At 35.2% G+C, this 27,178-nt stretch overlaps 1 protein-coding gene across 1 annotated transcript in view; it reads right to left on the bottom strand.

Moving 5' to 3' along the window:
• Positions 1-27,178, bottom strand: part of LOC108732990 (uncharacterized protein C18B11.02c) — a 119,119-nt gene that overhangs the window by 18,426 nt on the left and 73,515 nt on the right. The gene's annotated exons all lie outside the window — the stretch shown is intronic.

Below are 27,178 nucleotides of genomic sequence, written 5' to 3'. Positions count from 1 at the left end.
ATTTTTACAAATTCGGGTCCAAATTGTAATTTTTATTATTTTCGCTTACGAAGCAACTGGCTAGTGGGATAAATTGTAAATATTGCTTTAATGTTTAAGTAAATTTTCTTTTTTCATTTTCTCCGTATAATCTTAGGACTGACGACCTTATGGTGGTGTCGTGCTTAACCAAACAGTATAAACAAGGCATGCCATAAAAGGGTTTAGTAGTTCCAAATTTACCTAAGTAAAATTTGGTCGAAGAAAAAAAGCAATTTCCGATTGGATAGCCGTAAAGTGGACCAGATGGCCATAAATTACAAACATGTTTCTGAATTCTAATTGCTACAAAGAATGCAGTTCTGCAGTAAATAATTAAACATTCCGCAAGCCCAGAAATTGTTTAGAAAACACCCGCAAACATCGTCGTCGTTACGCTCAAACACAGTCGCATTTGAATTGCAAATTCGGCGCCCAAATAATTCAAGTCGCCTCTATGTTTCAGCGGCGCGACGCTACACGATACGGTAGGCCACGACGCGACGATGCGACACGACAGATTATACGATGATGTCTCTTGGGGACCGACGAAATTTATTAAAACTTAAAAGTGAGCTTTCTTTTCACAAGTTGCGGCATGTGGCCTGTTAGAGACAAACCAACTTATTATACGTAATAAATCTGGAGACGTGGAAACAACTAGCAACTGAACAAATTTTATAAATTCGCTCAAATTTTTGAATAAAGAAACTCTTAAAGGTTTATGACAATTCATAAAGCCACATTTACTTACATACGACATCTTTACTTTATATTAATTTATTATAGAACTAACAACAACAGAATTAAACATAAATTAAAACTGTCCGCCGCCTCCACCAAAATAATTACAAATACAAATGAAACTTTTCTAACAACGTTCTAATTATTTATAGTAAAAATAAACAATTAAAAAAAAAGGTAGCCTAATCATTTAATGAACTAATAAAAGTGCGATCTTCATTTTACGGTGAAATAAGGCGTTTGACAGTGTTACATTATGTTGAATTTGATGAAATGTATTAGTTATTCAAAATACGTAATGAATTAACAAAATTTTGCAAAATTGATGGATCGACATCATTTAATGTATTCTTCATTTGCGATTTATTTAAATTATGGACAATTATACTCAAACGTACACTGTATCTGTACGAGCCATCAAAATCCATTACAATGGTACACGCAAGGGTATTAAAATCAGAAATATAATATCAAAAGTATAATCTAATTTATACGTTTTTACAAATTTCTGTTTGTGTAAATATTCGTAACTATTATTCAATTTTATCTTTTTGTTTCGAAGTGAATATGTACCTAGATAGTCTACTGAATTTGAATGAAGTTCAAACAGTCCATTATCATTATCATGAAGTTAATAGCTCGGAGACATTGATTGGACATGTATATGTGTCTCCACTTTTTCCAATTTTGGCAGTTCTATGTAGGTCCACCTCGGCCCTTTCTGCTTCTAATAGTCCCTAACTAGTCCTCACCTATTTCTTATTGACTTCCGTTGTCCTACTCTTTTTAATATCACCTCATTTGTATAAACGTTTCTAAATTTGGTTTTTAGTTCTTTTAAGAATAAAATGTTCTTTCCTTTCATCTAAAGAAGTTGCAGTGTGGTCAAAAACATAAAAGTGATTTACGCTATATTGTGTTTCATATCTGTAGGTTACAATTTACTTAAAAATTAGTCAAGCAGAACAAACAAAGTCATAACTAAGTATGTAATCGACACAACATACATGTCAGCTTACTTGCCTGTTGTAATATGAATAAATAATGCTGCTATATTAACGCCGTTCGTACTGAGCTCGTTCAAGAGTAATAATCTATTCTAAATATACATTTTGAGAAGAATATCCATACATATTGACACAGATGTACGCATGGTTATGGTTATGGTTATAGAATTAGATAAGTCAGCATTCAAGTTAATGAGCCTTTGGAGCCAAACTGCGAGGTCCAATTGCTCATAAATTCTGCGATTACGATTTCACTTCAAAGCGCACCATCTTCCTGTAACTGTTCCATCTCCAACAAACCACTTAATTTAAAATCGACTTGGTGACGTACCAAGTCGGACAATGCTCATGCTCTGATGTTGCAGGTTATTTATAGACAGAAGTACATATTTGAGTATTTCTTTTTGGAATCAAAGGCAAAACTCCACATTCTCTTCGAGAAAATTGCACACTTCAATCTAATTGCTGTCACGTATCGCCAGGCGCTTTTTCTTCGTCATTTCTTCATCATTCATCGAAGTCCGATGAAAGTTTTTAAGTGAAACCCAGAAAGACATCTAAAGAGAATAAGGACCATACGACAGTCGACGACCACTTGCAGAAAATGAAAGATGACAGCAGTCTTTAACTGGATGATGTATTGTTCGTGTGACCAACAAGTTCACTTATTAACGTCGAGGTGGAGGATATTATATCGTATCCAACGTGATTTAACCAAAGCCGAGAGAACCACCGGAAATCAATCATTATAAATCATGATTAAAGGGAAAAAAGTCATAGGTTTGAAAACAAAAACGAACTACATGAAAAGGATTATTTAGCTAACTAAGTTACTTTACCAACGAATGAACAGGTTTGAATTAGAACGGAAATTACAAATTAGGATATAAATTACGGTTCCTTACCCGAAGAGTGCATCCTTGACACAGAAATGTTTGCATTTATTAAAGGAAACAAAAGTAAAGTTAAAAAATAGAATACTTCATACTTCACGTAGCTAGAAATAATGGGTACTCAGCTAGATTAATACTGTCTTTGTTAAACAAAAAACTCCACAATAAAACTTTAAATTCAATTTACCCGATTATTATCAAATCTAAACCCAATAAGTATAGTTCTATCACATGCTTAGGTAATATTTCCTTAAATTGCGAAAATTAAACAATACAGTTACTTCTTTTAAAAGCAGTATCTAATACGCTAGCCAAATTTATAAAACATAATAAAGATAAAACTGATAAAGGATCAAACTAAGGAGTTTATTTACTGGAATGTGGGGACTGTAATCAAGTCTTTGTTGCTCAAACTGGAAGATCCTTCAATCAAAGGACTACAGAACACAGGAGGAGCTATACCAAGGGGAAAGCTGATTCTACATATGCAGAACATTTATTAAAAGAGAGACACACATTTAATGATAATTTTCAAATTTTAAATGAATTGTCAAAAAGTTATAAATTGAACCTAGCCGAAAGTCTTTATATTAATAAATACAATAAATTAAATATTTTACAAAACGATCACACTGATGTAAATAGTTTTCCTTTATTAAATTTACCTTTAAAAACTTAAATTCCTACTTTATCCCTCTCTTTCATTGTTCCCACCCCATAAAATTTATAAATTCTTAGTATTTAAGCTAATTTTGTAACAATTTTAATCAGAATATCTTCACCTGAAAAAGCCAATGTTTTGGTGAAACAATTGTTGTGAAGTATTTTTGAAACTTTACTTTCGTTTCCTTTAATTGATTTAATTGATTATTATATTATTCTACCATTAATTACTTGCATTTATATATACAGTGTGGAATAAGAGAGTAAAGATAAAGCATAGATAGTTCGTCTTCCGAATTTGACCCGATTACAAATTAATTCAATGCGGAAGTTTTTTTATCAACAGAATGCACCTACATATTTCACACACACGAATAGATACATATATATGCAGTTCCATGCTTTAAGAAGTTGAAAAAGTTCTTCATGAAGTTCTCGCCGCATTATCTGTTTGACATGAGATTAGATGTGAGGCATTACGTTTCGTCTACAGAAATGCACCCCATCTTATGCACTTTTACCTTATACACTTGGATATGAACGTATGTGGAAATCATTTATTACTGTCTGTCGTGACTAGAACTGGGACAGAGGATAGGGGTAAAGGGACCCACTTAATATTGCATCTTCTCTAAAGTTCTGAAAGGGTAGGTACGTGATTATTCCCGCCTTTTCACATCGAAAGCCCTTCACACTATATGGGGCGCCTGATGCTTTTGCCGATTGCTAAGCGATCAAGTCGATATTCAAGAGAGTCATCGCTAAATTTAAACTTTCCAGCATTTCAGTTCAATAGGTGTAACGTTTTATAATAATTATAATGGATGAGCTTTCGAACAAAAAAAAAAAGGAAATGAAGGAAACGGTGACTGATTAATAATTGATAAACTTAAGGGTTTCGGTTTTCATTCTGACGTACGGAACCCCAACCCCAGAACCAACTTGTAGTTGTAAATTTGTACGTACAATATTGTTTTGTTGAAAGATATACCACGTTATATTCAGACTATAGACTTCTTATTAATTTTCCTGTAATCTATAAGTAAAGAACTATTTTCTGTATTTTTTTCAAAATTTTAGGTTCAGTAGTTTCGGAGATAAGGAGGGGTATCAATTTTTATTTATTTTCTTGAATAATTTAAAAATTATTTATTTTAAAATATGTTTAAGACCCTTACAATAAGCTCTTTCGTTTGATCAGTAACACGGTACAGTTTTCTAAACTTTTTTTTTAATTTCCTATTGCCCCCCCCCCCCAAAATGACCCCCATGCTCCAAATTTATTTATTTACGTTTTGTGTCCGTGTTTGGGTCACATGTGTGTACCAAATTTCAACTTAATCGGTCCAGTAGATTCGGAGCGAGCAAACTGGCTGTGACAGACGGATTAGGGTTCCGTTCTTCATTGGGACGTATGGAACCCTAAAAATCATCAATTTTGATGATTTAGAGGTAGCAGAAAGCAATAGGAAAAAAGTGGGATAGACAGATGTCAAGAAATTTCAATCTCCTTTCAATGAGAAACATACGTAACAGTACGTGTAGTAAAAAGTTAGTTGATTTTCATATAACTATCTAAAGAAGTGGGAGAAACAAGTAATTCTAGGAAATATGGTAGTAATGCACTTAAGAAAGAAGCGTGGTGGTGGTGGGGGGGTAGATAAAATAGGACTTTAGAGCAGCCCCGGTGCAAACAATGTAATGGAAACTATCGAGCGAACAAAGTGGCGACAATAGAAGTACCTTTTAAATTGGTAGGGAAAAAGCTTTCTTACATTGCTGCAATGCCAGTCATCTCCATTCTGAACGTTCCCTTTTCCTGGAAGCTTTTTGACGGATAATAATGTCTCATTCGACATGTTCGAAACCTTTTTCTCTTTTTTGTGCCTTTCTTTTTCTCAACAAGTCGTATCAAAGAGAATGGATTTATGCGCACTGCATGACGATCTGAAGAACTACTGACTGGAAATATAATACTTATTCCGCATAAAAAAAGGAAATTCTAACAATAATATGCATAGTGTACACGAATATCGGTTAGTAATAGAGATGCTCCGGATAGTGATTTTGCCTGGTACCGGATAATCGGCTAAAGGTACTCGCCAAACCCACTACGACTAAAGCTCATCGTTCTAGCGAGCTTTTTATTAAATAAGACCTTCACCAATGACGCAAATTCTTAATTGACAGATTTTAAACCAAATGATTGAGTTGTAACCCTTGAAAAGAGACCATTGGGTTTATAAACACTTAAAAGACTCCTTACAAATCCTTTTTAAATTTTCAAATATCGTGTAAGCATGTTAATAGCAATGAATTTTCGGACTGCTCCATGAGAAGTTACAATGATATCCAACAAGAGAAAAACATTATACATTTACCATTCTTCAATAAGCTAGGAGTGTTATTTAGGAAATTCTTATGAAGCATGTGACAGGATTCTTCATTATCCTTTTGAAAACAAGATTTGTATTGTTAAGTCGATATCATATGTAAAATATCAGAGCCAAAATAGGATTGTAGATAATTTTATTGATGTAAAACTAACAAATACGTTTCGTTTCTACTTAGGGGCTTTTTCAAGTAAGGTTTTTTGTAATTAAAATGAATTTATCATGAAAAATCATTTTGAATTGTGCTGTCGTACCGAAAATCATGCAGCACAGGACATTTGGACTTTTAAAAAACCTCCTAATTAAAAAAGAAATGTCGAAGTTGATTTTACATTAATTAATTATTTACAACCCTATTTTGGCTCCGTTCTTTTACACGTGGAAGTATTTGGGTAACGAAACCCAATACAAAAAGTTTTGAAAACTGTTATTCATTTGGCTAGTTTATGCAAATGCTGCTAATGGATAAATTTCGTGATAAAATAAACAAATTGCTTTTAAAATGTCGGTTATAATAACCTCCACACAATAGATAATGTACAGCATATTTGTTGTGTGTTTTTAAGCGACCACTCCTTTGTTTAAATTTGGAATAAATGCTTTATAAAAGAAATCTGAAAGTAAAAGTCTATACTGGTTCGGCAAAAAGTTTACCGAACATACAAATCACACATTTATTTTTTGGTATTTTTTGTTTTAATGTCCCACGGGTGGAAACACATAAATTTTGATGAAGGTGTGGAATATATCTCATCTGCATCTGAAAACTATCCTCAACTAACTGAACTCTCAAAATCTTTTGAACAAATCATAACAACCACTAAAAGCATTAAATTGAATCTACAGTGTAAACTCTTTATAACGTCACTCGATTTAACGACAAACTCCTTAAAACGTCGAAATTGCTTGACTGGTTGGTTTACATAGTTTTCTATACAATATTACACTCTATATAGCGTTACGCTCACTCTATTTAACGACAATAATGCGGAATTATAAATCATTAGGCAGTGCTTTCTAAGTTGCCGAAATAGATAAGAACTGCAGCTGTGTACGGTGTTGAAGAAGACGATCCTGTCCCTCCACCTAGCATCAAACAAACACTTGATGCAGCGAAACTATTAAAAAAATACTTTTTATATAATCAGATTGATCCAGCAGTATCTCAAGATATGAGTAAGATACGTAACAAAATACAATTAAAATATTGGAGCAGCAAAAAACATCAGACGAAGATAACAGGCTATACGCAATGTGTACTATATTGGTAAATGCATATTATTAAGGAATAATAAAATAATATCTTTTATTTCTCTCCATTTAACGACCACTCTTTATAACGCCGAAAAATGTTCAGTCCCTTAAGTGTCGTTATATAGAGTTTACACTGTATTTGACTTACATTATTTATTATTTATATGAAAAAAATGCATATAACATAGAAAATCCTTAAGTGTATACGTACATAAACTTAAAAGAATTTTACAAATAACATTTTTGATATTGCAACAAATTTGTGGCGATTGACTGGTGGGATTTTTGTTGCAGTATTCCAAATTCACTCAATTCCCTTTTACCCAGTGAATGGGGTAGGTTATAGATATCTAATTTTGTCTCGCTTGTGACACGGTGGCGGCAGTGTATGTATGCGTAAATGATCTATCGAGCTTTCAGGGGCGATTTCGTGCTGTTGACAGTGCATTAATACGCCAGCAAATGACTTCAAATGTGCGTCTTAACAAATGGTATCGAAGCTCACCACAAACAAACGCCTATCATTAATCTTTCCTTCGACACCGTCGCTTTTCACGTGTCAGCCGCCCAAAATAAAAAAAAAAAAAGCGGCGAAGAAAAAACGGGCATCGCATGTTTACGTAGACATTAATATGCCACACAAAAAGAGCATCTGCCATTTTTTAAACATATCGGGCGTCGTTTTTTACCGATCAAATTTCAATTTACCCTCAATTTTCACCTGATGTACCCATCACTATAATAATATTGTTACATTAATATATCAAATGTCATGTTCCAAAAATGTATTTGTTTTATGGTAATTTTGTATCAATAAATACAATTTAACACCCTATGATACAGTCAAACTTCTCTAATTTGAACCTCCTATAAATTTAACCAGTTATGTTTGAATTGGAGAAAATTCTAGGGAAATAAAATTTCTCTTTGAACGTCAAATCTTTTGACTTTGAACTTGAAAATACTACTAGGGTCCTCTATATATTAGGATCTATCGAAAAAAGTTAAAAAAACCGAGCGATAGATCTGACGGTCGATCGGGGTCGCAAGTAAATGTAAATAAATGTACGTATAAAGGATAAATATTCGATGATTGAATATTGTCGATGCGCTGCGTCTAATAACGCTGCGATCTGCGCTCGTTTAGGTATTGTTGCGTGAATTTGTTTGTTGTACATTGTCACCATGGTGTACTATAGTTGGGACGTTCAAAACTGGCATGGTCCACAATAAAACAGTAGCATTCACTTTCTTCTTTTAACTTACTAACTAGACTAGAGCCGTTACTAACAGACTACTTTTAATCAAGACGGACGTTGTAGGAAATATCGTAAAACAGAAAGAGATGTCAGGTAGGAATTGCAGCAGACACTTCGACCTCCATTGAAGTATTATTTAAACATTTTTTAATCACTATTAAAAGAATAATCAAACATTGTAACGTTATATATAACTAAAGTGGAAATGTCAAACTAGAGCTAGATCAATGGCTTCAATAAAACTCCAACGACTTTTGTTCAAATAAATGTGCACCAGACCTTTAGAATTTCAACTATTGTGCGGTTCTCCGACGTAGATCTAATAATGCATCCATCAAAAGGATATCCGTTTCCAAGGACGATTAAATCATAAATAAACATACCTACATCCTTGTACGAATTCTCGGAGAAAATATTGTTTGGTCCGTGTATAGAAACGACACACAACGGGGTTGTACACAACAGTTACACAAAGTACGTACATCGACAGAAGTTTGCATTATACGAGGGTGGATTGATAAGTTTCCGGCCTGACCAAGAAAAACAAGGTTTTTAAAAATTTTTTTTTTTTATTTCTCAACATAATCTCCTCCAAGGCTGATACATTTCTCATAGCGGCGTTCCAGTCTATTAATGCCATCTCTATAGACTGATTCGTCAAGCTCCTCAAAATAACCATTTACAGCTTCGATTACTTCTTCATTGTCCGCAAATCTCTTACCGCCAAGCCATTTTTTGAGATTAGGGAACAGAAAATAGTCACTCGGGGCTAGGTCTGGAGAGTAAGGAGGGTGCGGCATCAATTCAAACTTTAGATCGTTGATTTTAGCCGTCGCAACGATTGACGTGTGCGCTGGTGCGTTATCGTGATGAAACAAGATTTTTTTCTTCGCCAGATGAGGTCGTTTAATTTTCACCTCGTGGCTCAAACGTTGCAATAAGTCTGCGTAGTATTGACCAGTGATAGTATTACCCTTTGCAAGGTAATCAATGTATATAATACCTCTTGCATCCCAAAAAACAGTAGCCATAACCTTGTTCGCCGAAAAAATTGTTTTTGCCTTCTTTGGAGTTGGTTCCCCTGGTCCAATCCACTGTTTAGACTGTTCTTTGGTTTCAGGAGTGTAGTGGTGGACCCACGTTTCGTCAACGGTTACGAATCGACGCAAAAATTCGCTTGGATTACGCTTATACAATGACAAATTTGCGGTAGAAATGTTTTTTCGAATCAATTTTTGGTCGACTGTTAGCAAACGCGGCACCCATCTTGCACAGAGCTTTTCCATATGCAAATGTTGGTGCAAAATATGTTGCACACGTTCATATGACATCTTACAGGTCTCAGCTATCTCACGCACTTTCAATCTGCGGTCTCCCAGCACTATTTGATGAATTTTTTCGATCATATCTGGAGTTGTGACCTCAACGGGGCGTCCTGAGCGAGGCCCATCAGAGGTGCTCACACGACCCTTTTTAAACTCGGAAACCCACTGCTTAACGGTTGAATATGACGGGGAGGATGTCCCCAGTGTTGAGTCCATCTCTTTTTTAATTTCCTTCGGCGTTAACCCCTTCAAATAAAAGTATTTGATGACAGCACGATTTTCCTGCTTTTCCATTTTTACGAAAACCACAGAGGCGTCTTGTTCAGCGTGCTGTCAAACCTACACTAGCAAGGAGATCGGGCTGAAACTATAGCTACAAGCTATCCAAGGATGGTACTATAGAATGTCACCTCAAGGTAGGCCTAGTGGCGTCATCTCTTGGTTAGGCCGGAAACTTATCAATCCACCCTCGTAAATGACACAACATATAATGTTGTCCGACTTGGGTCCCGTGCATCGGATTTATTATTCCTTAACCGTTCATGATTTACGACCTTTTATGTGATCTGCGACAGTTGTTCGTTGCGCGTCTTTAACTCTTTCCGAATTCCTTACGGAATCATCATGTTATACGAATTGAAATCAACCGTAATGAAATAATTGAAACGATAGAAGAAACTTTTATATTAACAATGTCTTAATCCATCACTCTTCTATCTTGGTAACCAATTGTCTTAACTAACCATCACCTTAAAATGTGAACTGTATAAAACGCAATCAATCACTACATAATACCTCCTGGATTTGAAAAATTCTACATCAATTTCTGTCAGGAAGAAGAACAATCCCTTTGGATCCAATTTTGTTTTGCTTTGAATAAATGGACAAAATTATACAATTAAAATTTATTTCCGATAAAACTTTCTTTGGCAAAAATTTGGTGAATGCGCCAGATACTGTAGAAAAAAAGTTACGACGCCAAAAAGCTAATCAGAAAAAATCAGCATTGACAGAACGACTTCTTTTTATTTCCATTTTATTTTTTTAATCGAAATTTCTATGAAAATATGGTTGAAGGTATTGGTAGGAATGTTCCTATAGCAAGTCGCAATTTTTCGAAAGACGATGAATGTAACAGTTTATTTCTAATTTCGTTCTCAACGGTCGAATAGTGCATATCAATTTTTAAGGGCAACAATTCTTTGGAATTGTAGAAAAGATTTTGAGCTGTTTTTTTTACGCTTATTATTTAAGTACTTAAATAATAGCTGTTCCCAGTGACACACCGACAGAGTACATTATCACAAATTGCACAATGGTTGATGGCTTAGAAGCCCTTGAAAGAATAACGATAGATACGTCCACTAGCCGCGAGAATGCTTTCAGACCACTAATTCGTAGAAGCCGTACAATAATAGCATGACTTTGATACGAATTATTGGTTCACTTCTGCTTTGATCATTTCGAATTAATGTAAATTAGCCTTTCTTCTTGCTACCAGGATTGTAAGTACATTTTGTATGTAGCTCGGGCAAATAATCCAACAAAATATTAGCAATAGATAAGTAGAAACAAATCTAAAAAGACTTTCTCAACAATATCTGAATACTCTTGAAAGAAAAGGTCGAGAAATCGTAACAATTACAGTGTAAAGAACGAGGTATCATTAAGGGCCAATTTCCGACACAAAGTAAAGAAGAATTAGCTTTGAAAAGGGCTCGGATTTGTGATACTTTTGTTGTATGCAAATACTACTATTTTAGAACCCAAACTGACGTGAATGAGATTACCACTGATACCTACTCGTCATTTGAATTAAAGTTAACATTTAATAGCAATTGTGCTTTTTGGTAAAAGCTTTCACGGTCAGTAAGTGAATTGATTCGGGTCTAAATGCCGTTGTCGGTTGGAGTTGCTTCCTAACGTTTCGCTAGCCCGAGCTTCTTCAGAGGTCTTTCCATCTTGTTGACACTGAATTAGGACAGCATCAATTGTGTTTTTTGTTGTAGTTTATTAATTTACTTATGGTGTTATTACTTCACTTCAACTTTCAATTTTGTTTGCGGTCTTTGAAAAAAGTAAACATTAGAAAATCGAAAAAGCTTATTTGAATGTCCTTAATTTTCATAAAATTTACTGTCGCGTCTTCCTACACAAGAAGTTGCTTCAAAGCTTAGGCAGATTTTACCGCCTTAAGCTTCCATGTAAGTAGCAAATTTTCTACAAGAGAAAAGTAGGATTAACTCGTAGCCTGTATTAGGCTCTATACAATTTTTAGAACTTCATTGCTGGATTGTTAAAAAAGAAGGATCATCAACTACTAGAAGGAAAATATAATTTAAATACTTGAGTTTTTCCTTAACATTAATTTAGCTCTATATTTGTATATATGTATTTTCTCAATAAATAAATAAATAAATCCAAAATTAGTCAAGTACAAAAAGACAACAATGACTAGTCAAACGTATCCATAGTCGTAGAAAAAGACTGGCAAAGAAAAGCCGTCGGAGTTTTACGTTTATTCCGGAAGTTAGATGAAAGAGCGAACGAGCTTTTGGTTATGGCAGCGAAAGTGCTGCCGAATAACATGAATTAACCTAGCTCGTTGTCGGCTTAATGACCTCCCTTATCAAGGGGAAATTCGTTTTCAAAAGAACAAAAAAATGACGAAATGGGGGAGAAATCTTCGCCGGCCTAATCGAATGCGAAATAATGCGAAGCTCATTAACTTACATCACCGGTAAAAGTTGACCTTTTTTTACGGTTCCTACTTAAGAAAAAAAGAAACATTAAACAAATTGTCTCTTTTAATCATTAGTTGTTACGTCCAATTTTATAGGGTAATGAATGTTACTGTTCGCTCTAATTTTTATGATGCTATAGCAGCAATGAATAAAATTAAAGGAAACATTATTGAACAAAGCTTTTTTTTTAAAAGCAACTAACAAATTGACCCAGTTACACAAAACCTACGAATAGCGCAAACTTGATATAATTTTCCATTTTTCATAATATTGAAATTGAAGTCAATAGAGAAAAAATAATAGTAGTAGTAGTTCTGATATCAGAAATTAGTTTAAGTTAAGTCATAGAAAAATGCTCTTCTTAATTACCCTTTTACTTACCATATTTACTTCGAAACTAGGAAGTACAAACCTCTAATTTTTATATTAGCTGTAATTCCACTTTCACCTCTCTTACATAAGAATATTTTTGTTTAAGCTTATTTAACTTTTTTAATTACTTCTAAAAACAAATCATAGTGTCAGATAGGGATCAAACGATTAACCCCCTTTTGCTGATTTTGATTTTAACAGCGTTACAGACACCTAATAAACAAAGTATATGTATACATCTGAAACTATTATCTGTGTGTTTACAGCTGATTTACGAGTAAAACTACGTACTTTTTATGTCCTTACTGCATCAGCGAATGTATTTTTTATTATCGCAAAAATGCCACGAGAGATAAAGTGCGTTCCAACTGGCTATTAGGGTTGAAAAGCAAAATAAAAAAATGGGTCTTTCCATGGCATTAAGCAAGGCGGAATTATAAACGGGCCCGTCGAGTTCGTGGTCCTCCCTAATGTGATTAGTGGAAGAGCAAAAACGATATAACGTTATAAGTACGTATTTTTTTTCGTAAGTACGTCGAAAACCGGATGATTCAATTTGTGCACAGTCAGCGATTCTCTAGTTTTATAAAATAATAAAGCGGATTTTGTTGCAGAAACGGAAGGTAGTAAGCGAATTCAATTTGGTTAAACCATAAAAACACGGCCTTTCAATTTTAACTGCACAAATTTAATATACATCATACATGTACAGATACAGGCGAACTGAAGCAATAATAATTTTATGGGATGTGGATGTCCGTCCATTTCTCGTATCTATTATATTTTTACCGATTGCAGAAATTGTTTTAGCTGCAAAACAACAATTTTCTAGTTTGTTATATTCCGATATTGTAAAATTAAACTTCAACATTTGTTATTTTTCGATTCAGAAATTAATTGTTTCTGAATAACAATACTACACAAGATAATAATAAAAACACAATAAAAAATGATTTAAATATATATAGTACCGTGCAATATTCATCAAACGTAAAATGTGATGGCGCTGTGATAGTCACTTATTTACCAGTTGAAACAATTTGGATAAAAACAAATTGAAATGCTTAGAGCAGAACTAGACAAATTGTATACAAAAGATAACCATTTACTGAAAAACATCTTTGTCAGTTGAAACATATGTAAAATTTGACCAAATTAGTTTATCTTAAAACTGAGTAGATGTTTTATCCCAAAAACCAAATAAGAAGAAAAATTCACTTTTATGGAACTAAATATATTCAAAATGATTTAAAAAACACGCAATAATAACATTTAAGACAAACAACAACATTAAGCACAATGGCAGAAGAAATTCTTTCGACAAACTAAAATGCAATAAAACTACGGTATATACATTGGGCAAACAGGCAGAAAAATAATACAAAGATACAATGAACATATTAAATTCAATAAAATATGCTCAAACAACATTTTATGAAGAACCACCATAATTCAGCACCAATTGAAGATACACTAAGAGTATTGCATACCGAAAGAAAATTTAAATATTAGAACAAAAAAATTGATCACACTCTCTATATTCTCCACGCAGTGCACATAGAATGACAGTAACCATAACCATAAGAAAACTCTGGGTTTTCATGTATCTAATAATATTATACACTTTTGTATATATATATATGTAATCGAAGTGTTTTTTCGACTCTCCAAAAAATTTTTTCTAGCATGCACATACAAACCAAGATTTCGAGGATAAAAGTTAACCTTCTTTAAGTTTCCGTGCATGTTCTTCACCTACGCATCGCCATGAACACAGTTATTTACTTTTATTTTTTTTTTCAGGAAATGCGGCTAACGTAAGGAACAAAAAAAAACATTTGTTCAAAAGAATTCTTGGACAGGTTCAAGCAATACAATTTCGTTCATCTAACGCAAAGACAAATGGAATTGTCCAAAAGAAAATTGATGATAGTCGTCACAACCAAAATCGAGCCGATAAGGTTTTCATAACAAATGAGAAAGAAAAAGAGTAAAAATAATAAAGTCTGTTCTATTTATTATTTTCATTAAAAAGGACTACTTACTACTTCTTTCTACGGAAAATTTTATGAAGTAAAGGTCTAGAATGATTATTGTCACATCAAACATTTACAACAATGGTTTATTATTTGTTTGGCTTGGTTTGGTTACTTCCTTTTCTCCAGGAAATATTAACTGAATTTCAGGACTAAATTAAAGCTTAAAAAATGGATTCGATCGTTTCTTTTTTGTATAATTGAAAATAATTGCTCATATGTTTTGAAATTCATTTCCTTTTCAACAACGTTATAATATAAAATTCTTTAGAGCGTAGGTCCACGAAAAATACCCATTACAATTAAAGGTCACTATGCTCATTTAAATGTGATAATATTTATTTCTAAATTGGTTGAAAATCTGCTAGTTGCTCATAAATTTTGTTAAATTGAAATGTTCAGGGCGCAGATCTGACCCAACGGCCTAAAATTTTTGAAGGCCAATTCTGAATTTAAATTATCTTACATGTGACTGAGTCCATTGTACAGTGGTTTGCTGTGTGCATACCCATGGTACTGTAAATTATTGTTTATTGTACTACGCCATTCAAGTAAAAAGCAGAATACATCATTAAATTAATTGATTATTCATCTGCTGTAGTACCTTGGCGAATCACCTCGATACTTCACATCATCATCACCACCATAAGGTCGTCAGTCTTAAGACTGGTTGGACACGCACCTCCACTCTTTCCTATACTGAGCTAATATTCGCATTTCCCTAAAACTAGAACAACCCATATCCTTAACTATTTGCGAACAATAATCTAATCTAGGTGTACCTCTACCCCTCCAAACTTCCGTTTCTGTCTCTAATATGTCTCTGACTAGACCTTCATGCCTGAGAAGGCGTCCTACCAACCTATCTCGCCTATTTCTTATTAACTTCCATAGAGTCTTCTGTTCTCCTATTCTTTCTTCATTTCTAACCTTTTCTACCCACGTTATCCTCATCATCTGCCTACATCACCACATTTCGAACGCTTCTAACCTTTTCTTTTCCGCCGCGTCCACTATCTACGTTTCGCACCCATACAGCGCCGTGCTACAACCATAAGTCCGCTGAAATTTATATTTCGCTTTAAACAACACCATGTCAATGTACCGATTATAAGTCGAGCTACAGCTTTGCACGAAATGCGAACAATTCCAATCTTTATTGAATTCGCCTGACGAATGTCTAGCGGTTTGTTGTATCGGGTTTCAGTACAACGAAGCGATATTTTCTGGGATAACAGCGGCACACACATTCGTCATGGGGAAGTACGGACGTGAAATTTGACATGTGATTGATGCGGTTTTATAGTTTCAGGACTGTAATGAAGTTTGATGTCAGCGAGCGCAACTCGAAAACGGCACCAGTCGGAAACCGCAGCCGAATACTCTAATCGACTATGCAAAATATCTGGGCGTGTAAATGCTTAAAAGTGCCGGTAGACACAGCTAATAATTCGAGGTGATACACAATTCGAACACGTACCGCTTCCAGACTGAGCGGTTACCGCATTCCATCAAGCGGTTGACGCATGAACACAAATGAACGGTGTAATTCTGAGGTTTGAGGTTTTAACACGTCTCTCTAACTTGTTCATTCAAAGATAAACGAGAAATACGGGGATTCATTCAGACATTGTTTCATTGTTAATCACCCCTATTTTAATAAACCACAAAATAACAGGATAAAGACGAATGACCTTCAGCACAAAAAGTTTCGTTATTCAGAAATCAACATTATAATAAATTTATATATTTTACGTTTTTAATGATTGAAAAAGGGAAGAAAAAGTAGGGAAAGAGCGAATATAAAGATAGGAGACGAAAAATTAGAAGAAGTGGCTGATTTTAGGTATCTCAAGTCAGATAAGTCAGGATGGAACGAGTAGTAGGGATGTAAAGCAGAGGATAGCGCAGGGTCGTGTCGCCTTTAATAAAAAGAAGTCACTTCTATGCTTGCGAACAGTTAATTTAGAAATTCGAAAAAGATTGTTAAAGGTGTATGTTTGGAGCACGGCGTTGTACGGGTGCGAAACATGAACAGTGCGCGTGGCGGAAAAGAAAAGGTTAGAAGCGTTCGAAATGTGGTGTTATAGGCGGTTGATGAGGATAACGTGGGTAGAAAAGGTTATAAATGAAGAGGTACTGGAAAGAATAGGAGAACAGAGGACTCTAAGTTAATAAAAAATAGGCGAGATAGATTGGTAGTACACCTTCTCAGGCATAAAGGTCTAGTCAGAGACATATAAGAGGCAGAAACAGGAGTTAGGAGGGGTAGAGGTAGACCTAGATTAGATTACTGTTCGCAAATAGTTAAGAATGTGGGTTGTTCTAGTTTTAGGGAAATGCGAAGTTTAGCTCATGATAGGAGAGTGGAGGTGCGTGTCCAACCAGTCTTAGGACTGACGACCTTATGATGATTGAAAATATAAGATCGCCATGGTGCGTCTACTAATTACTTTAAAATAATTTAATTCGCTTTTAGATTATCTCAAGTAAAACATTGAATGTTCTAATTACTTGCTGTGGAACCACCCACGTCTGTAATTTCGAGGTATTTTCTAAATATCACCTGCACCCTGCGTCGTTTGTTGTGGGACCGATATGAAACTAGAGAAGTTCAAACTTCGGCGTTTAATTAAGATTTTTAATTAAAACAATAGAACGTTGCACGTACACATTTAAGGACGGTCTTCCACCAGCCAGATTTCACGTAATAGCAATAACGATAATAATTAATTAAAACCAAGAGGAACTCATGAATACAAACGGGGCGTATCTGTCAGGGAAGAACTCAAACAAACAAAATCGAAGCGCGCGGTGGACGAGAGGGAGTTATTAATCCCATCGAAAAAGGGACGTTTCAAAGAAACTTTGAACGGTAGGAAGACACCGAATCAAAATGCATATATGTATAATACAAAGAAAAACTCTGCTGTGACTTATTTTTCAAGACCGAATTCAGCAGAAAGGGCGCTTGAGGTTACTTTTGATGTTTTTCCAACGCATTATGAATTATTTACGCATCCCTGTCTTTCTCTTGACGCACAGTGTTAAAGAATCTTAAAAACAAGTTCAAAAAAACTTTTCTTCTTAAACATTGGGATGTTATATAAAAACAGACAGTCGTCGGGCTTCATGCACTGAAAATAAATACTTTCAAGACAAGTATTATGTACCATTATAAATCAATTTCGGAAGTCGGAGATTATCGTAACGTACTGGACTGAAGAACTTCACCACACTGTTAGAAAGCGTCCTGATCAATATACAATACTGTGTACGCCTCGTTTTTATCAGAATTACATATAATATATTATTACTCTACAAAACCAACTAAATAAAGATGGTAATTTATCTATATTCTTGTCATTATCAGGGGTTCGCCTTCTTAATTTGACCCGACTTTCTCTTTGTATCTTTGGACAGATAATGTTTTGATCGCCTACCTTTAAATTTTGGATTTGACAAACGATTAGGAAAGATCTAAACATTATCCCGAACCACGAAACAAGCAAATTGCTACAATAATTTCAGCGTATTATCACAACTTCAGACACTGTGTTCTATTGCAATACGTAGCAGTGAAATACAGTATTTATTACCAAAAAGACGGCAATTTCTTAAAAGAGATCCAACATTATAATAGCGTCGTTGCAATTACATCACCACAACCACTCACCAACATTCACAACCACCAGCATCCAGTTTCATTAGACTAATGGAGTAGCTTTTGATCTTTGGCATGATGCACAAGGACAAGGAGGTTTTACGAAAGTGCCAGAAGATGGTTTGTGAGGACTTTTGTTGTGTGTTCTTACATTCTTCTCGCCTATCGAGTAATTCCCACCTAATCCTATTTAATTTCTTAACGGAGGCGTGAACTTGGATGTGAAGATTGACGACTATTAAAAGCGCGAATTCTCCGACCATTCCAGTTATAAATACCGAATTTACAATTAGCAAAGAATGATGAACATTTCTAAAGAAAATAGCTTGTAAAAGAATGTAATTTAAAATAACGAAAATGACAGATAGAAAACATGAGAAGTTAAATTCGAGCCTACATAACCTGAAGGGCGTAAACTGTATTTATGATTTAGTAAATTATATACACTGAGGAATGAATGATATCTGGTTCCTTATGGAGTATATGGAGATAATGTTGAATTGTGAATAGTTTTGATACTGTAGCGAGCACGAGTGTGCCTGTATGCGATCGGGCACACGTGTGCGTGAACGGCTTATCGATTCGCCGACTAGCCGCGGGCGCCTTTCTTCATGTGCGCCGTATTTGTAGATGTGTGTGTCGTACCTGCGTTCTGNAGGTGCATATCCAACCAGTCTTAGGACTGATGATTTTATGATAATGAAACAGTTCTTAACAGTTCATGCTCCAGTTTTAGGGAAATGCAAAGATAGGAAACACTGGAGATGCGTGTCCAACTAGTCTAAGCAGAATTATATAGATTTGTAAAGACCCTCATAATTTCATTGTTAGTAGGTGGTTTAAACATATTTACGGGAAAAGACAGCAATTTCAGAATTTAAGTTATTTACCATATTTCCACGTATTCTTCGCCGTCATTTCCGAAATTTTTGAAACTAAAATTATTTGAAAACATTGTCAAAAGAAAAAAGAACTTTACCTAAATTTTGCAGTTACTGTAAAAGCCCCAATATTGGTAAATCTTGATTAGGTTTTCCTTGTAGATCTTGGGATGTACCAACGCGATCTGGTAAATGTAAGGATTGATATAAAATATAGTTTTACCATTTTTCCGGTTTTTACAGTTGTGTGATAGTGTTCACTGTTACGCTTTCTCTTAACAAGATTGCAGAGAAACCCAAATCAACATCATTATCATCAAACAATATCTTTATATTTTTGAGGAATCAATTTTTGTGCAATTTTTACCAGCGATGAGCAGTCTTCGCCTTGCAGAAGTTTAAGACCAAAACCAAGACCAAGATCGAACGGGACAAGACTAAGACTAAAACCAAGACCAAACAAATAAGACTAAAATCAAGGCCGAATATGTAAGACTAAGACCAAATACGTAAGACTAAACGGGAAATTATTACTTCCTGTCGATGTATGAGTGTTTACTGTCAAGCTTTCTCTTAACAAAATTGCAGAGAAACCCAAATCAACATAATTATCATCAAACAATATCTTTATATTTTTGAGGAATCAATCTTTGTGCAATTTTTACCAGTAATGAGAGCAGTCTTGGCCTTGAGAATGCAGAGCAAAACCAATACCAATATGGAACGAATAACACTAAGACTGAAACCAAGACCGAACAAAAGAAAACAAAACTAAAATCAAGGCCAAATATGCAAGACCAAGACCAATACGTAAGACTAAACGAAAAATTATTACTTCCTGTCGATGTATGAGTGTTTACTGTCACGCTTTCTCTTAACAAAATTGCAGAGAAACCCAAATCAACATGATTATCATCAAACAATATCTTTATATCTTTGAGGAATCAATCTTTGTGCAATTTTTACCAGTGATGAGAGCAGTCTTGGCCTTGAGAATGCAGAGCAAAACCAATACCAAGATGGTACGAACAACACTAAGACTGAAACCAAGACCGAACAAACAAGACCAAGACTAAAATCAAGACTGATTATGCAAGACCAATACCAAATACATAAGACTAGACAAAAAATTATTGCTTCCTGTCGATTTATGAATTAAACTATATGAACTAACTTTGATATTCATTTCTTGGAACAAAACATTTTTAGTATTTGAAATTTTCAGTTTATTTTACTAAATTTTAACACTAAATAGAAGTGAAAAAAAATTGTACCTACTACTGTTTGAAAAAAGGGATCTACATGAATATCCTCGCAGTAACTATTCTTTGTTCCTATGTCTGGATAACGCATGGTTGAAATATAGACGACAGAAGATATTTTATACTTCTTTCAAGTACCTTTTACTATTTTGCTCGCTTAAAAAGGTCAGTTTATGCTTTGGAGGGTCAATTTATGCACTGCAGGAAGGGTAAGTTCTCTCACAACTATTGACACTATTTTCTTTAAAAGTCTTAATAATTAACTTTACAAGCCCAGCAAAGCGCTAAAATCACACATGTACTAAACAAAACGAAACAATAAAACCCTAGAAAGCTGTTGTTGCTTAAAAGTTTTCAAATTCTAATTACAAATTGTAGCAAATTAAAGGTGTCGCAGTATTCGGGCTCTTGCCTTTTGTTTCAATGATGATGCTACACGAAAGTCAACACGCGACAAAATTAGGAACAAACCGGCGGTCCTCTCAACATACGAATTAAAACTGTGGCAGGTATTCATTAGCGGCGTACTGTAAATTCACACATCGCATAGTATTCACCAACCTCGACGAATGCAATAGCGTAAGTAAATAATCCGCCGTCACAATGCTAATCAGTTATTATTTCGCATCAAACAACTCACAGTTTATGTGTATATTTCATCATGCATTTATCTATCGCGAACGAAACAATCCAACAAATTCTTGCACTGCGCTGCACTGGCACGTACTGTAGGTACGAGATTTTTATACGTTTTACGGGTACAATAGAGAGCGAGAGAGTATGTTTTATGTTGTTGCTGTTTTCCTCTTTTATCTAACAATCACAGAAAAATATCTGTTTAAACCCATGAGCATGATGTATGGTAGAAAATTATCGAACCGCTAGGGATAGGTTGCACGCATAGAAAGAAAAACCGAATGTGGAAAACAATGGAGGATGATTTTCATACGCTCGAGAAATAAATGGGTACACATCGCCTTTCTTTTTTTTTTACGCCAAAGCGGTTATTAGTAGCAGAAAAATGTAGCAAAGCACGGAAAATTGAAAATTTGGAATGGTGGGATATTGAAACAGAAAGAACAAAAGGCAAAATGTGAATAGAAAATTCACGCAATCGATAAAAGTAATCAAAGGCATTTACACCGAATTTGGGCACAACTTCTGAACGAAATGGGACACACGTAATATGCAAGAATCGCATGCAAGTTATAAAAACTTGTAATTAAAGTATTTCACGTACAAAAGCTCTAAAGAAATGACTGTTACACCTAGTTTACTATTTATCTGTATTTAAAATTAAATTTACCATTTTTCTAATTACGTATTGAAAATTAGCTCCCTTTTCTCAACTGCTCATGCTTATTTCAAACTAATATCGTCTGCAAGAGGATAGGAAATAATACTGAGAAGATGAAGGAGCTTTTTCCATTAACTCGCTCGAAGCTTTATTAAATTACTGGCACAACTCGTTCACTACAGTGAAAGGAAAGGAATCACAATTATTTTTCTTTCTTAGCTGCTGTCGCTTTATTAAAACTCACGAACGTGAAAATCCGTGAAAACCTATACAGACCGAAATGTCGTTTATTAGTATTATGCAGCTATCATCTTGTACGCCGAATAAAGGACAAAAACGAAATTTTGTTACATTTGACATTGTCATTACAATATCTCATAAGATTCATAAAAAGTTTTTTGTCAGTAATTGATCGCAATTTCGAACATATTAGATCTCATCAGCACAAAATTAAACAAAAATTGTAAATACACCTACGTGGGGGGAAGGTATATGCGATTTCGTGATAATTTGTCAAAAAGAGGTATTACACCCCTCGACAAAAATTTTCAGTCTCTCTCCAGTCTCTCAGAGTCTTTCAGCGTCTCTGAGAGCGTCTCTAACAGTCTCTCAGTTATTGCCTAGGTGTTTTTATGGATCTCTCACAGTCTCTGTATGAGATACTCGAACGATAAATTCAGAGATTCGAGTCTCTCACAGAGAGACTAAATGAATCATCATCATCATAAGGTCATCAGTCCTAAGACTGGTTGGACACGTACCTCCACTCTTTCCTATCCTGAACTAAATTTTGCATTTCTCTAAAACTAAAACAGCCCACATCCTTAACTATTTGCGAACAGTAATCTAATCTAGACCCACCTCTATTCCTCTTAACTCCTGCTTCTGCCTCTAATAAGTCTCTGACTAGACTTTCATGCCTGAGAAGGTGTCCTACCAACCTGTCTCACCTATTTTTTATTGACCTCTGTTCTCTTATTCTTTCCAATACCTCTTCATTTCTAACCTTTTCTACCCACGATATCCTCATCATCCGCCTATAACACCACATTTCGAACGCTTCTAACCTTTTCTTTTCCGCCGCGCCCACTGTCCATGTTTCGCACCCTTACAATGCCGTGCTCCAAACATACACCTTTAACAACCTTTTTCGAATTTCTAAATTAACCGTTCGCGAGCATAGAAGTGACTTCTTTTTGTTAAAGGCTACACGACCCTGCGCTATCCTCTGCTTTATATCCCTACTACTCCTTCCATCCTGACTTATCTGACTTCCTAGGTATCTAAAATCAGCCACTTCTTCTAATTTTTCGTCTCCTATCTTTATATTCGCCCTTCCCCTACTTTTTCTTCCCTTGCATACCAGTATTTTAGTTTAGAGACGCTAAACAGTTTTTTTGACAGTCTCTCGACAGTCTCTCTCACCGACACCAGAGAGACTCGATGAGAGACGGAGACTCGAGTCTCGCTTTCAGAGACTCTGAGAGACTGAACATTTTTATCTCGGGACATGCAAATATTTTTTTTTTTCAATTTTCAAATTCGTTGTTTTTTTAATTTACGTAACTACATTATTTTGGTGGTTGACAATGAAATGAAAAAGGCGACCGTAATTTTAGAAGATGACATGCAAAATAAATACGCTGTCGTAGTATAAAAGTTTTACGGTTTTAGCTGTCCTACATAACTAAGGCATGTCCCCAAGATATCTCTTGCGTACAAAAGTAAAGAACAAAACGTTTAACCTACACCAACACCTAGGGCAACCGTCTTTAATCTAAAAGTCTCGGAATTTACAGTCAACGAACTTCGACTTTATATCCAGAGTTCGAAAAAGTTTCGTTTAAGACACGGCCAGACTGTAACTAGAAATTCTTTACGATGAGGCACGGGATAAAAAAAGTTAAATTTATTCCGGGACCTTCCAAATTTCTTGGAAAGGACCTACATACAAATGAAAAAAAGAATTGTATAGGGATACAAAGAAATCCATTTATTTCCATTTTAACTACTCCCGGTTCCGTTTTTTCAGTTTTCAATGTACTCTTTTTCCAGGTAATACCTACCAGAAATACTTAGTTATTAGTTTTATATTCACCGAAACAAAATGCTTGAAACCTTGGAGGAAAAACATAATGTGGTTTCTCTTGGTTTATAGTTGAATACATAAAAAAACATTATCAAAGCTAATACTAATATAACTTAACTAAGTCGTAGTTTGCAACAAATTAACCCTATTCATCATTTCCGATTATATTGCGTAAATTACTGTCAGCTGCGACATGATGATGCTAAACAGTTCAAAGGAGTTAGCAAAGTACAGATGACACTCCTCTGCAAAATGTCACCAGCAATTGTTCTCATATCAGTTGTTTTTGTTTCAAATGTGTTCAATTTGCTGACACAAACGTGGCGGTCTAAATAAAGATACGCCATTCCATTCACTGCAAATTTCTAAGACAACTATACTTTCCATTAATTGAATTCGTTTCTAGCTACAGTGGACCCCCGATAATCCGGCCCTGGCTAATCCGGTACCCCCTGTAAACCGACATGGTTTATTATTTATTATGTAATGAATATTTTTTTTGACAATCTTCGCTAATGCATGATTGAACAAGTTATAACTTTTACACAACCACTACTATTGTGCTCGATGTGTAGAGTATTGTTTTGATTCAGATTGCTTAATTTGAATTTGACTACATGTGATGAAGATAGCGGTGCGGTCTAGCGTGTGTTCATTGTTTAGTGTTTATTCATTGTGTATTAGTTATTCGTACCTAGTAATGTCGTCACAAGCTCAGAAGCGAAAGCACAAAACACTGACAATTAAAGAAAAATGTGATATTTTAGACCGCCTAATTCGTAAGTCTTAGGCAGTACTCTATAATCCGACACTACCCTGCAAACTGATTGTCGGATTACCGGGGGTCCACTGTATTTGAAATTGACAAAAAATTAGAAACAAAAAAAAATATTTTGTATCTTCACCCAAAAGATAAATTTTACAACTTTACACATCCTGTTTTTTAATTAAACAGTCTAATTAAATAAATCTCATTTGTAACGTCAATTATTTAAAACAACTATAGCTTATTTGTGCTATTTATTGATCGACTTTGTTTTAGTTTCACGCACCAAATGTGCGTATGTAACTGAAAAGTAAAATAAATGACTGCCGTATATCATCTGGGCCAATATGTTTATAGAAAAAGTTTCTTTAGCGCGCGGCCGTGGCAATAAATATCCATCATTTATAGGCCGACGCGTGGCGTCGTGACCGCAACGGACGGACGCCGCGACGTTCGCGACGCCGTTTCCCTCTTTTTGAATCCAGATTTACGATTGCGTGACTTTACGCGCGAAGTTTTTACCGCTGCCGCGCCGTCGGTTTTGCAGTTAACATACGTATAACGAAACAGGGAACTATTTTCCGAACGAGAAAGAAACAACACACAAACGCGAGCGAGCGAACGAACGAGATGGGGAACGGTATGACGGAAACGGGGAGGGAGGTTATGGAGAGCGTTCCGACGCGTACCGTCGTAAGCTGTGAAATACGACGCATGCATTTTCGAGTCGTAAAAAACAAGGAAGAGATCGCAGACGGGGCCATTAATGAAAAGGATATTTATTGGCTATTTGTCTTATCTTATCCCAAACGTGACCTACGTACACAACATTTGCGAATGACGAGGAGCTTATGGGAAATATTGGAAATAGATAAATTGAATGTCATCCGAATTTTCGGATAAAATTGTGCTATCTTATGAAAATATTTGGCTTTACAAAAAATATTGTTGGATATGTTTATTGGTGTGGAATAAAAATTAAGATAACTTTATTAAAACTAGAAATTGCGTGCAAAAATGCGACCGTAGTATATTTACAACATTGTTTAGAAACAGACGAAAGCTCTACTTCGTGTCCCTAACCAATTCCTTCGTCGAATTTCTTCTTCCCTTGGCATTTCATTATTCCCCAATCCTTTCCACCCTTTTCGCAATCCGTCTCCTGTTTAATTGTATTTCTCAACCAGCCACCTGTCCCTTTAACTTATACCCACACTAGAACCCTTCTCGACATCACTGAAGCGAAATAATCGCTTTTCAACAGGACAGCCTAGAGTCCTTGAGGAATAATTCGAGAACATTTAATACTAGACACAGATAACTGTATTATGTTGACAACGAGGAAAAAAGACGATACGGAAGATACAACTACTGCTTAAAATCGTACCTGATAATCCTTCCGCTTAATTAATAAAATTGGTAAATGATAATGCCGCTAGCTTTTGGCGAAACATTTTAACTAATTAGACAAAAGTAACATCACAATTTTATTAAAAAAATCGGTTGTCTATAAGTCGGCTTACTGACGATAGTTGAACGTGACAACGTCATAAGAAAATACTGATGGAATGGTTTCATTTTTCAGAAGAAAATTTTAATTTTATTTGTTTGATAGGTATTTTGTATGGATATAGAGAAGGAGGTAACTGGAAATGTATTATTGTATAGCAGCTGTCCACGCGGACGCATCGCTCACTCAAGTAGGAGAGAGACAGATGTCGAACGCTGCCGAACGCGGAGGCCGATTGTGCCTCTTTGTCGCTCGTTCCGCGCTCTCGCTTGCACTTTAAGCCTTAAATGGAACGCCTCAGAACGAGGTAACGCCGCATGAGTCATGTTTTTTCGTGCGTGCAGCCGGGCTCCATCAAATTATAAGACGTTGTCACGTCAAAAAAGATTATATAGGTTTGGCTTTATAATGACATCTTCAAGACCGCAAGCGCATGTAAAGCTTAGTTAATGTAAATTCTCGTTTAATACCAACATAACCCCAACGAGGGTGGCTCAACAAGTTAGGCTTAGAGAAGATCGTTGTGCCATTCCTAAGCCATGCTTTATTGAGCCACGTACTCCTACTATTTGGAGAATTTATCATCATCAGTGGGATATTCAAGCAAAACTGTTATAGCTTACCCATCTACTCAGACTCCACCCTTTCCTATTCTGAGCCACGATTCTCACATTTCCCTAACACCGGAGCATCCTGCATCCTCAATACTTAGTTACTGTTTCTGCTTCTAATATGTCTCTAATAAATAATTAATTAATCCTTTATATCCCACAAGGTGTCTAATTATTCCATCTCTTTCCTGTTGACTTCCATATCGTCTTTCGCTCAGAAAATTCCAAGAAGCAATTTCATCAGATTTATTACAGCATTCCGAAAGGGTAAGACATCGAACTTTTCCAAAACAATTCCGCAAATACTAATTACAACATATATGTGTATACGTGCAATTACATTTACTGAAACGTAGTGTAATAAGTGGTTCCTATAAGGCGGAACGAACG

This window comes from Agrilus planipennis, unplaced genomic scaffold (assembly GCF_000699045.2).
Source record: "Agrilus planipennis isolate EAB-ADULT unplaced genomic scaffold, Apla_2.0 scaffold51, whole genome shotgun sequence".
NCBI classification, from domain to species: domain Eukaryota; kingdom Metazoa; phylum Arthropoda; class Insecta; order Coleoptera; family Buprestidae; genus Agrilus; species Agrilus planipennis.
This window is presented reverse-complemented; position numbering and strand designations above follow the sequence as displayed.